The sequence below is a fragment of the Camellia sinensis genome, chromosome 10 (assembly GCF_055761805.1).
Source record: "Camellia sinensis isolate YWXY chromosome 10, ASM5576180v1, whole genome shotgun sequence".
Lineage (NCBI taxonomy): Eukaryota > Viridiplantae > Streptophyta > Magnoliopsida > Ericales > Theaceae > Camellia > Camellia sinensis.
Window position 1 is genome coordinate 69,531,408 of NC_138970.1, and position 14,338 is coordinate 69,545,745.

Below are 14,338 nucleotides of genomic sequence, written 5' to 3' on the forward strand. Positions count from 1 at the left end.
TCTCACAACTTAGACCAATCAGTTTATGCAACTTCAATCTTAAAATCATCACCAAAATTCTAGCTAATCATTTGAAAGAAGTGTTAGGAGAGATTGTTTCACCATATCAATCAGCGTTTGTTCCCAGACGCATGATCCAAGACAATATATTGGTAGCCCACGAAGCTTTTCACTATCTTAAATTGCTCAAAGGGGGCTGCCATTCGGACACGGCTGCGAAGCTCGACTTTAACAAAGCTTATGATTGGGTTTGATGGGATTTTCTTGAAGTGGTTTTGCGTAAGATGGGCTTTCATGAAATTTGGGTTAAATGGGTGATGCAATGTATTACAACGGTTACGTTTGCTGTGGTTGTGAATGGGGCTGTGCGAACGACCTTTACACCTTCTAGGGGCAATCGACAAGGGGACCCTCTCTCTCCTTACCTATTCCTATTGGTGATTGAGGTATTGTCAAAACTTCTTCAAAAAAGTCTGGAAGCAAATAGGTTATCAGGAATCAAGATCAGTCGAGGTTGCCTAGTGCTATCACATCTATTCTTTGCTGATGATGCTCTCTTATTTCTTAAAGCGGATGTGGCTCACTGTCAAGAGATCCTCCGAGTATTGGCTATTTACGGCCAAGCATCGACCCAACAACTTAACTTTGATAAGTCAGGCATCCAATTCTCCCCTAACACCAGTGTAGGGCGTCAACGACAAATTTCTGATCTTCAGCGCATTGCCCCTGTTAAATCGGGATCCAGATATTTGGGCCTGCCAACTTTCTGGGTGAGATCCAAATGTGAGACATATAATTTCATTGTTGATAGGGTGCATGATAAACTACAAGGTTGGAAGCTTAAACTCTTGTCCCAAGCGAGATGGAAAATTCTTCTTAAATTGGTTGCCTAAGCTATTCCCTCCTATGCGATGTCTTGCTTTTTATTCCCCAAGAATTTATGTTCTGAATTGAATGCGTTGCTGAGCAATTTCTAGTGGAAAGGTGACTCTGACAATAAAGGTATACATTGGGCAGCGTGGGATAAATTAACAATGCCTAAATTCCAAGGAGGAATGGATTTCTGACATTTTTGTTCTTTTAATAGAGCTCTGTTAGCTCGTCAAGGGTGGTGGCTAAGTCGGTTTCCTAACTCCCTCTGTGCTCAAGTTTTCAAAGGCTGGTATTACCCTCATTCAATTTTTTGGACTGCCAGAAAAGGACCGCGGGCATCATGGGCGTGGACCAGTATTCTGGAGGGTCGAGAGGTGTTAAACAGAGGGGTTAGATGGCAAGTTTATAATGGGAAGTCCATTAATTTTTGGGGTGATAAATGGGTAGCTTCTTCTCAAGACTTCCGTGTCAAATCTCATAAACCTATGGGATGTCAGCTAACTAAAGTTAGTGATGCAATTAACCCCATTACCAATTGTTGGAGATTAGATGTGCTACACAGTGTGATTTCTACGGATGAAGCTAATAATATTTGTTCGATTCCCATTGCGACTGAGCCTCAAGAAGATTGGCTCATTTGACATCATGATCTGAAACGAATCTATTCAGTTATGTCAGGATATCGAGTGGCAGTCACAGATCCAACGCATCACTCCGAAAATCGACCTTCTTCTTCATTTCAAATGCTCGAGCAAGTCTGGAAATTCCTGTGCGCCCTCCTAATTCCTTCAAGGCTTCGAAACGTTTCGTGGCGGGTGTGTAACAATCTGTTGGGATCCAAAGCTAATCTTTTCCGGCGTCATTGTGCTTAGGATGAGTTATGTCCTATTTGTAATTTGGAAACTGTAGCACTTGTATCTTTCAAAGCTTTTGGGAAGTGTATTCGAATCCTTTATTTTTATTTTGGAAATCTTTGGTGTTGTTGTACATTGGTTTTGGAGGAGTATAATCCAATTTAAACTTGTTGGGTTTGGTTGTTGGCACTTATTCTTGTCAAAAGTTCCTTAGAGACTTAGAAATTCTATTCTAGGGTCGACACCAGCCTTCCTAAGGGTCGACCCTTACCTGTTGGTGAAGTTTCTAGGAGTGTTGCTAGAAAATAGGGTAGACACTAGACTGGAGAGGGTCGACCCTCTTATGTCTGTGTGTTGGTTGCTGGAAGATAGGGTCGACCCTCTCCTGTCTAAGGGTTGACCCTTGCGTGTTTTTTTTAGATTTTTGAGGTCCGAATGGGCCTTATCTAAGGGGTTTTTTTGGCCTATTATTTTATTTGACCTTAGGGCTTTTTCTCACTACTATAAATAGGCCTAAACCATTTTATCTCTCATGATTTTCCATCACATTTTCCTCTTAAACCGTGATTCCTCTCTTCTCTCTCTAAAACTCAACTTTTTCACTTAAATCTCTAGATCTACTCACCTAGAGTGATGTTTTCACCTTGCTCCTTTGAGATAAAGTGTAGAGCTTGTCAAGGGCTTCGTTTTGATTGCGGCAAAGCATGGTTTCATTACCATCGACTTTTAAGCTTTCTCTCTTCTCTCCCATCTAACCTTGAGGTAGGGATATTCTACTCTTTAATATGAGCTTTAACCTATATATTTGTCATTTTGTATAAATGGTGGGATTTGGAAAGATTTTGGTAAAAGTTAAGGTTTGGGTTTTAAACTAAAGAGGGTTTTTCATGTTGATTTACAAAGTAACCTTGGGGGTTTGTGTATGAGGTTCTTCATTGTTGAAATGGTGAGATTTAGACCTATGAGTTGATATTTTGGAAAAAGGGGAATTTTTCCCTAAGTTGAGTTGAAATAACTATTCATGTAAATTATGAAATTGGCTTGGGAATCATGAAATTGGAGGAATATGTGATTGAATGGTGTAATTTGGTTTGAGAAATCACACACCTATGGAATTTGATAAATTATCTGTTGATAGATTTATTTATCTATTTAGATATATCTACTTTGGGCTATCAGTGGAGGATAGCTATGATTGTTGTAGAAATTTCATGAGGACTACGCAAATTGAAACTAGTCATATGAGTTATGTCATTGAATATGATGGGTTGATTAAATTGTTGAATATGTGATTTGATTAGTCATTGTATATGACAAAGTGTTTAAATACATTGTATATGTATCATTGTTTGAGAGGAGATAGGGGATGTACTCCATTGTGTGGAAGGAGATAGGGGATGGACTCCATTGATAATTAAGTTGGCCATTTACGGTGAAAGTCCTGAAATCTTATATAGTTATGGGTGCTGGTTCCCTCGGACGTGGTTCCATAAAATGGCAAGAAATAGAAGTGTTGGATTTGGTGAATGTATTGAATTGTGAACCATTGAGTTGTACTCTTATATTGGTTGCTTGATAATAATGAATTTGGTTAATTAATTTACCCGAAATGGTAGAATGGAAATGAATTGAGATATTGGTTATCTATATTGAATGACCTTGAAAAGAATATGTGTTGGTTAAGAATGTTGCACATTTATCTAATGCTCATAATTTAGTTAATTCTCATGTATGGTTTAGCATATCTCTACTAGGCTTTGGCTCACCCTACTTGGGAAACCATTTTTAGGTACAGGTGACATGCCACATCCAAGGACATAGCTTAGGAGGCTTAGGGGCTGAAGGCTCCATCTTTGTGATTTTGTTTTGAGTTGGACGTTTATTCAAGCCGAGGGCTTTACTTGTATAGAGACTAGACTCTTTTTTTGTTGTAGCCAAGCGAAGTCTTGGAAAGATGCAAGCCCTTAGGGCATTAATTTTGTTGTTCTAAACTAGAGTTACATGCTACAGTTTCAAGATGAATATTTATGAAAGTGTAATGCATGTGATATCTTTTGTAATATTAACTCTAATGAATGAAAATATAACATTTCTATTATGTCTCTAGACTTTATGAATGGTTGATTTGTATAATATTTTGAGGATGTTACAACTTGGTATCAGAGCGTACCGGGTTTGAATACTTTGGGTACGTGGGAAGTGGTTAGTACCACATTGGGTTTGTCTCGCTTGTTAGGGACTTATGTATGATGTTATGTGCTTATTTGATAACATGTTTATGTGACTATATGGGTATGAGATTTAGTTTCTAGGATGTTGATCAGATCTATGGGTTTCTGGGGGTCCTGTTGGAAAGGCACTTGATCACTGCCGTTTCTAACTGGAACTCTAGCAACGCCACGGGACGGTCATTATCCGGAGACGAAATTCATATGTGTTTATGTTATTATGTGCTTACGTGCAGTGAATTACAGTTATCCAATGTATTAGGACACGAGTGAGTTAGCTTCGGCACATTTATGAATGTGCAAATCTCTTATTTCCCTTATTAGGCTGCCTAGACGAGGAAGTGACAACTTCCCCTTCTTCCACATGGGAAGAGTTACAGAAATGGTTTATCGAGTTACGCCAAGGTACCACACCTTTGGTATAGTTTGAAGCATGGTTTACTAACTTGTCGAGATTTGCTCCAGAGTTGGTTGTAACAAAAGAGCAACGTTGTCTTGAGTTCGAAGGGAGGTTGTGTGATGCTATTTGGAGAAGAGTTGCTGGGCAATGCATAGAGATTACCATGCCTTGGTAGAGGCAGCGGCTCACGTGGAGACCGTTATCGATAGTGTTGGTCAGGATGAGGAGGAAGAGTTCATTCCGATAAGTTCAATTGTTTGGAGAGGTAGTAGACCTAGTAAGGCAGGCGTAGTTGACGCCTCGGGCTGCTCTCGTTTCATCAGACTCGTCCTTTGGAGAGTCTAGCCAGACTTAGGCGTTCTCGAGTCAACCTCGGGATAGAGGATCACCATGGTGTTTTCACCTCGGGATAGAGGATCACCTTGGTGTTTTCAAAAATTATGCATCACTCATAAATATATAAAACATATTCAAATTCAAATTTAATCACAAAAGTATTATTGTATAAAAATTTATTGCACTTTTGTGTGTGACGGTAGTGTCAGAAGGGTATTTTACATCTTACTCACTAAAATGATTTTGTTAACTCTACAAATGCAATATAGTAATTTTTTATTAATAAAGTACCTCTAGGCTTATAAATTAGTGAAAATTAAGTGGATACAAAACTTTATCCTAATTTTTATTTTTTATTTTTAAATTACTAATGAGATTTGACTATTGGTGATTGCTAATTAATTAATTAATTTTAAATCATATATCAGCTACGGTGAACTCATCAATTTTCTTGGCAATACCTAACACACTATTTTATTTGGAATCTAATATTTGTTAATCAATTTTTCAGTGTGCACTCTTCTAATCAATATATTATACTTAGAATATAATTATTGTACCAATTAAACCAATTAAAGTAAAAATTGAATTATCATTTGGGGTTTTTTTTTTTAATGTTATTTCCCCCACCCTCCCAAAAAAAAAAAAAAAAAAAAAAAAAAAAAAAAAAAAAAACTATTCTTGTTATTTCTTTAGTAGGACAGTGGGACTTAGATAATATAAAATATGAACAGATAGCAAACATCTTATTATAAAAACATTAAAGCAATCAAAAGGCTAAGAAAAGCAACACCAATAAATGACATAAAACATGTCATTTTATTTCAACATAGGTGGTAATTAAAAAGGTTAATAAAGAAATTATCTATCCCAATAATAATTAGAGGAAATTGTGGCGAAATGGATTTAGAAATACTTTTTCATCCAAACAGAACTTCTTAATCCTCTCTCTCCCTCTTACTTTTTTCTCCCTTCTCTTTTCCTTAAGCATGGCTCTTCCTTTTATAATGATTCCTCCAGGGGCCATCGATGGGCCCACTGCTTCTTGGTCTTTGATCCTGTTCCTGGACCTTTTGTATATGAAAGGGTATAGTTGGCTCATATGACATTCATAACTTGTTCGTACTCAACTTCTCAATTTGCCTGACTCGGCATGGCCGACTTGTATTCGGCCATATGGCGAGCACTTGAGTCAATAAAAAATGATAATTTCTTTTTTCGACCACCACAATTTCCCCCCGAACATCCGATTAACATTAGTTATTCAGCGTGGTAAGTGTACTTTTTTAGTTTACAGACTTGATGGACCTTGATAGTCGGGAATATGGTGCTTGCACGCTTTTTAGTGTTAATGCGTCAGAATAGACGCGATATGATATCATCATTACTTCCCACCCATTCATGCTTTGACATTCATTTAATGCGATTTTAAAATTGTTCCTCCATATGTGTTGAATCTTGGTTCTTTGACATTCCTCATTCCATTCTTCCTTCTTCACAAGACTTACGATTTGCAACTCTTGCTTCCTATCACTCTAACCTGTAAGTCCCCCCCTCTCTCTTTTGTTCGTATTCCAGTCCCTTTTTGTATTTTGTTATTTGTGTATCTTCCCTTCCGTTTGGGATGGCAACTCATTTGAAAGCTCTCCTCTCTGAGGAGCGAATCGCCATTTTCTGCCGTCGCTTTTCTATTCCAGACGATGTCCAATTGTCCCTCATTGCAGACAGTGTGGTTGATATGGAGAGGATGGATGCAAACACCATTATTTTTCCTCTCTTGTCAATTGCTGAGGATGGGGTTCGGTTCCCCTTACACCTATTCCTCAGGACTGTCCTGTGCTACTGGGGCCTCTTGCCTTCTCAACCCAATGTGAACTTCTATCGTATAATCATGAGTTTTGTAGAATTGAACCACTTGCTTGGGCTTAACCTAGGGATTCTGGCTATTCGGCACTGCTATGTTATGGTGAAGTCAACCAGTCGTCAGGGCCGTTATTTTCTTAGAGCCAAGGATATAGATCACAACTTGGTGACTATGCTTGCTAGCTCTAGAAAAAGAGTTTATGATGTTATGGTCGTCGTTCGAGGCAATTGGGAATTCGGCGAGGGAGAGGATCGCCAAGACCTTGTGCTTGGACGGAAAGACGAGACATATGGCTGAACAGTTGCTTAAAAATAAGATTTATTTGGCTCAAAGATACGGTGCTGACCCAATTTACTGTGTGTAGGTAATGACTTAAAAAGAGCCCTCCATTTGGCAGACGAAGTCGTTCTCAGTCAGGTGAAGACGGTCCTTAAATACAAAGGGCGTTCAAATCTTTAAGGACAAGGGCACGCTGCTCATATTCTGTTAAAGTACAACCCCACCTACGCAACATTTTCGATCGTCGATCATATTCCTGTGCCAAGGAGAGAACAGCAATTGACGGCACTCGTTTTCCATAATTTCAAAAGTTTTAGGGATACTTGTCTTGAAGGTTCAGACACCGAGAAGGCTGGACTTGAAGACCGTCTAGAAGAAGAGGGTGCAGACGACAAAGAATCTAGACTTGAAGCCCATTTGGAAGACCAAGAGTTAAGTAGGGAGCTTGAGTCGGTCTTTGAGCAGTTTATCCTAGAGGGTAGCGGCCGACCTTCTACTGTCGGCCGAGCTACAGTTGCCTCTCCTGAAGATGATATTTTCACCAAATTAGGAGATTTTCCTGGGGTCGATTCTGAAGAGATGAGCGGAGAGTCGCTTGCCCAATTCGCTAGGCGGCGGAATGTCGAAAAAATGGCAGTAAGGAGGAGAGCTAGTACTGGGAGTGACCTGGAAACTCCCCCTCCAACGGCCGTTCCAGAAACTGCACAGTTGACTGTGGATGAGGTTGTGAAAACTTCATACTCTGAGCAGATAGAGCAAAAAGGCAAAAAACGGCCCACCGAGACCCTTGTCGAATCATCAAAAGAACCAATTGACAAATGACAAAGGATGGAATCCTTTTCCCCCGTCACAGAATTGACCAGCCATTCAATATCCAGCCCAGGTTGAAGAGTTCGCCAGTTTTGGCCAGTGCATCGGCCATCAAAGATACTGCCGTTGCATTCAGTGTTGTGTTGGCGCTTTCACTTCCGTCTGACAGGTCTACATTTCGTGCTGAGCCAGTCATCGTTTCCATTACTTTGGCGACACAATCGACAATATTGGTAAGTCGCTTTGGATTGTACATTGTTCTTGTGCTGATTACTAACTTTGTTATATCATGTTTGGTAGGCGGCAGGGAGGATCACGAAAATCAGTCGTCGACATTATGACACCGTGGAAAAACTCGGTGTTTTGGAAGGCGGACTTGCAGAGGAAAAATGCAAGGTTAAAATTGCAATGGCCAACTTCCTAATGGCGACTCAGAAGGCGGAAGCAGAATCCAAAAGAACTGATGAAGAACAACAGAGGGTGGATAACGAACAGAAGAGAACCAAGCACGCCGATCTGCTCTTTCGGCCGCTGAAGAAAGGGCAAACAATATTGACCGCGAATTGAAGTTGGCCAAGGAAGAAAACGTTAAATTATAGGCCGAGTTAGAGAAATCAAAAGAGACGTTGGCACGTGCAGAGGCCGATGCAACTAAAGCATACGAAGTCGAAGAAACGGCAACAAAAAGCTATATGCAAACGAGGCGTTAAAGTTTGAGAACTGCGGCTTCAAGCACGGCTAGTTGAAGGCTCTAGCAACTGCCAACGTAACGCTTAAGTAACCAATTCCTTATGAGCAGTTGGAGGTGGAGCCTCTAGAGTCCGATCCAAAGGAGTTTGAAGATAATTTATTTGGCTTGCTTTGTATTTTTGTTTTGTTTTGTACTTCTGCAAGGATGCTGTTTGTTTTGAAGCTTTCCTTGTACGTTTTGTTTTTTCTTTTTTCTTTATTATAGTAGTCGGTCATTTTCATTGATAAAATGGCCTATGTTTGAAGTACAGTTTATGAATGAAAATGCATGATTTAATAAAAGTTGTTTGAATCTTGATGACTGTCGTTCGAATCTTAATAACTGTTTAAATGATGAATGTTTGAAGTTCACATTGGTAGTTAATTCGGCCATGTTCAGAGAATAGGGAGTTCCTAATGCACTTAGTGCCGAATAATTAAGATCAGTGTTCAAGTGGGGAAGTGGAGACAGTCGGTGACTGAAGGAAGAGGCCGAATAGATTCACATATTTTCCCCTATCCCAGTTGAACGAGTTGCCACCATTGTTGATGACGCATGCAATGCCAAATAAATAAGGTTAGTGTGTTTAAGTGGGGAAGTGGAGACATTCGGCAAATGACGGAGAAGGCTGAATAGATTCACATATCTGCCCCTGCCCCAGTTGAACATGTGTTGCCACCACATTGATGACACACATAATACCGAATAAATAAGATCAGTCTGTTCAAGTGGGAAAGTGGAGACATTCAACGAATGAAGGAGGAGGCAGAATAGATTCACATATCTGTCCCTGCCCCAGTTGAACATGCCTTGCCACTGCCATTGAGGACGCACGTAATGCCGAATAAATAAGGTCAGTGTGTTCAAGTGGGGAAGTGGAGACATTTGGTGAATGAAGGAGGAGGCCGAATAGATTCACATATCTGCCCCTGCCCCAGTTGAACATGCATTGCCATCGCCGTTGAGGACGCACGTAATGTCGAATAAATAAGGTCAGTGTGCTCGAGTGGAGAAGTGAAGACATTCGATGAATGAAGGGGGAGACTGAAAAGATTCACATATCTACCCTTACCCCAATTGAATAGGTGTTGCCACCGCGTTGATGATGCAAGAAATGGGCATTTTGGCGATCGTGGGCGCATCGTAAAGGTTGCACTGTCATTAATGTAGGGGGCATTGTTAAATAGACGATGTGCAACCCAAAAAATGTTTTATTGTCGAACCACGAAGTGGCTAGCGAACAAAGTAGAGGCAGAAGCCTTGTGCAGTGAATAGTGTATACGCATGTCTAGCAGGTTATTCTTTAACAACAAAGGTAAATGAAAGAGTTTGGTAGAACTGGAAGTAGAGATGAATTGTGGAGAGGGTGGGGATGCTGCCAGAGCGAGCACGGTAGCTTCAGAGGAGCAGGAGAAACGTCGCTCACCCTGTCATCGAAGTAGATCGCCAAGGAGGGGGGAGGCGAAGAAGGCACACAGGGATAGAACGCAGCAAAAAGGTAGTGAGAGATCTGGCGGATACGAGCCGAGTAGACCACTATGCCCATTGAACTTTGCTGTCTTGATTGGCAACAAACCTATGACTGAGACAGACTCGATCATTCATGATCTGAACGTGGTAGTGGATTTTTCCAGGCAAATATTTCCGCCCGAAGTTTAACAGTCCATGATTGGGCGAAGTGACTACGAAGTGTTCAGAGAGGGTGTTTATGGGTCCCTCAAAGGGCTCTATTGCGCATATGAGATGAGTATGCACCTGCAGACCGCTCAGAAAGAGATAGCGCAGAAGGACAGCCGAATTTGTGATTTGGAACATCGTGCGAAGAAGGTTAAGAATGAATGGCGGAAAGCCAGGGCTGCCAAAAAATAGCCTTTGGTACCGGCAACCATTGTTGTTACCGATAAAGTGAACCAACGGCAGATTGATCACGCTATTGCCGATTGAGACACGACGACTGTGTTTGCCAAAGAGGCAATATGACCGCGCACCTATGAAGAGAGTTTCTTTGATGGGCGGAAAATCGGTATTGCGAAGACGAAGAAAAAGCTGGCCGATGATTTATGTCGATATGAGATTCGCGGGTTTAAACACGGATAGATCAAGGCACTTCAGGTTACGGGCATGGATTCAGCATCGCCCCTGTACCAAAATTACAAACTTCCGTTTGAGGCCTATGACGCCGAAAATGATGAAGAAGAGGCTGATGACGAGAAGGCTGCAACAACTTCTAAGAGAGCTTGAGCAGCTTAATGGACTTAGATCTTTGTATTTCTTTTGCTCTTACTTTAATAAATTATGTGTAATGGACATTAGTGCATATTGTGTTTGTTTTTTTGAACCAATATGGTGTATGGCACTTGTAAGAATGCATTATGGAATAAAAAACGGAAAAAATATACTAATTATTCTGCCAATTTCATTGTGCTAATTTACGAAGGATTGATAATTGCACCAAATTCAGAGTATCTAATCAACTGCCAATTATACCAAGCACAAAAGGTGCTCCGAATTCGGAGGCTTATTCGGCTAATCGTGTTATTGGCCAATTGTGCAAGCACAAAGGGCGCTCTGAATTCGAAGGCTTATTCGGCCGATCGTGCCAAGCACGAGGGGCTCTCCAAATTTGGAGTCTTTATTTGGCCAATTATGCTAAGCACAAAAGGTGCTCCGAATTTGGAGGTTTATTCGGTTGATCGTGCCATTAGCCAATTGTGCAAGCACAAAGGGCGCTCCGAATTCGGAGGCTTATTCGGCCGATCGTGCCAAGCACGAGGGGTGCTTTGAATTCGGAGTCTTTAACTGGCCAATTGTGACAAGAAGTGCCAAGCACAAAGGGCATTCCAAATTCGAAGGCTTATTCGGCCGATCGTGCCAAGCACGAGGGGCGCTCCGAATTTGAAGTCTTTAATTGGCCAATTGTGCAAGCACAGAGGGTGCTCCATATTCGGAGGCTTATTCGGCCGATCGTGCCAAGCACGAGGGGCGCTCCGAATTCTGAAGTTTATTCGGCCGATCGTGCCAAGCACGATGGGCGCTCTGAATTTGGAGTCTTTTTCAACCATTCATATGAGGTTCAAGCAAACAAAAGCCAAGCTAAAGTCATAGATGAACTGAATAAATATATTCATATTAGCAGAAATAGAAGATAAACACGTGATTGCTACATACTTCAAAAAGCCAAAAAGCATGGACAGTTCCCATATCGGTTAATGATAAAATTTGCATAAGTGGGTGGAATTCCATGGTTGGGGAAGCTTTTTTCCAGCCATGTTCGAGAGTTGATATGCCCTTGCCCTAACAATGGTGCCAATGTAATATGGGCCATGCCGATTGAAGCCCAGCTTGCCGTTGGCTGGATTTTTAGTGGCAGGAAGCACTTTCTTGAGAATGAACTCTTCGGGGACGTAACGGCACGACTGTACATGCTGATTATATGATTTGGTGAGCTACTGCTGATAGCGTGCCATATGCATAAGAGCCTGATCACGTTGTTCATCAATCAAATTCAAATCCAAGGCCAACATCATGTCATTCTTTCTTGTGTCAAATGCTTTTGATCTTAGAGTGGGTAGGCCGATTTCAAGGGAAATAATAGCTTCGGTCCCAAAACATAAAGCGAACGGTGTTTTGCCTGTAGGTCGCCTTGGGGTAGTGTGATGGGCCTAAAGTACACTAGGTAGTTCTTCAACCCACTTGCCCTTGGCCTTTTCCAACTGTTTCTTGACTCCATCCAGGATTACTTTATTAGAGGCCTCAGCTTAGCCATTGCTTTGTGGATAGGCTGGTGAGGAGAAGTATGGTCTTATGCCATATGTGTCACACAGCTTGCGATAGACGCTGCAGTCGAATTGGGTGCCATTATCGGATATGAGCGCTTGCAGTATGCCAAATCTGGTTATTATGTTCTTCTAGACAAAACGTTTCACATCTACGTCTCGTATGTGCGCCAATGGTTCCACCTCGACCCATTTTGTGAAGTAATCCGTTGCAAAAATCAGGAATCGTTTGTTTCCTGGAGCTCTTGGTAGTGGTTCGACGATGTGCAAACCCCATTGAGCAAAAGGCCAAGGACTAGTGACAAAGTTTAGTTCTTCCGCGGGTAGATGAGTCAAAGGAGAGAAGTTTTGGCATTGCTCACACTTCTTTATGTAGTTCTTTGCGTCAGTCCGCATGGTAGGCCAGTAATACCCCTGGGTTACAACTTGGTGGGCTAGTGAACGCCCTCGAAAATGGGCACCACAATTGCCTTCATATATTTCATCCAAAAAGTCCTCTACCAAGTCTAGGTGCACGCATTCGAAATACGGCCAGAGAGAGATTTTTGTAGAGCTTACTATGGGGGTCCAAATAGTAGGGTAGGGCCTTATTCTGCAGCTTATAGGCCTCTTTCTTATCCGTAGGCAGCTACTCTAAGGATAAAAGTGCAGCAATGGGATCTATCCAACTCGACCCCTGGCCAATAACATTGATGCAAACGGAATTCAGGAGATCAATACTCAGCTCACTGACGAATTCCATATCAATGGTCCACTTAACCTCCAAATTGATCGCAGAAGCCAAGCAAGCAAGAGCATCCACATGGGCATTTTGGTCGCGGGTAATTTGATTCAAGTCATGGTGGTTTACAAGTAATGAGTTTTCCATTTTCATGTACGCTGCCATTCGATCGTCCCTAGTCGTATACTCCCCCTTCAATTGATTGATAACCAACTTTGAATCATAGAAAGCCTGTAACCGCTTAGCACCAAGTCGATGCGCGTTACGAAGGCCGATAAGCAAAGCCTCATATTCAGCTTCGTTATTTTATGCGTCGAAGCCGAGCCTGACCACTTGCTCTGTTACGGTACCTTCAGGAGTCATAATCAATACTCCGGTCCCGCAATCACCCTTGTTGGATAAACCATCGTAGTACATCTGCCAAATATCTCCAACATACATCCTCCACTCCTGTTGAGGCTGGAAGGCCAGTTGTTCTGGCTTTAAGTCGGCATAACAGCCAGTAAATATGGCAACGAAGTCGGCTAAAACCTACCCCTTGATTGCCGTTATGGGTGAGAATTGAATGTCATATTGGCAGAGTTCTAATGCCCATTTGGAGACGCGCCCTGATGATTCTACACTGCGAAGTACTATTTAGAGAGGGTAGTCCATTAGCACGGTTATTGTATGGGCTTGGAAATAGTGCATTAACTTCCTGGCGGCCACCACCAGGGCCAAAATCAGCTTTTCTAGTGGTAGGTATCGCGTCTCGGCATCCACCATTACCTTACTAACGTAGAAAATGGGCCGTTGCTCTCCTAGCTCTTCTTTAAGCAGTACGGCGTTGACAGCATGATCTGAGACCGCAAGGTACAAGATGAGTGTGTCGTCCGGTGACGGAGTTGTCAAGAGCGGCATTGAATGAAGATAAGCTTTTAAGCCATCTAGGGTAGTTTGGCACTCGGGGGTCTAAAGGAATGCTTTCCCCTGTCAAAGGATGTAAAAAAATGGTCGGCAACGATTCGAAGAATGGCTAATGAATCTGTTGAGCACCGCAGCCATTCCCATCAACTTCTGTACTTCTTTGATTGATTAAGGGGAGCCAATTTCGAAGATTGCGGTGATTTGTTTTAGGTTGGCCTCCATTCCCTGATAGTTCACAATATAGCCCAGGAATGTGCCACATCCAATACCGAATGCACACTTTGAGACATTAAGTTTCATCATGTATTTTCGGAGGATGTTAAAGGTTGTGGTCAAATCGGTTAAGTGGACATGCTTTTCTTTGGACTTTACCACCATATCATCAATGTACACCTCCATGGTATGGCCGAGTTGCTCCTTAAACATGGTGGTGACAAGCCTTTAATGAGTTGCCCCAGCATTCTTCAGGCCGAAGGGCATGACTTTGTAACAATATGTGCCCCTCGAGGTAAGGAATGCCATTTTTTCTTGATCCTCAGGATGCATGGCTATTTGATGGTA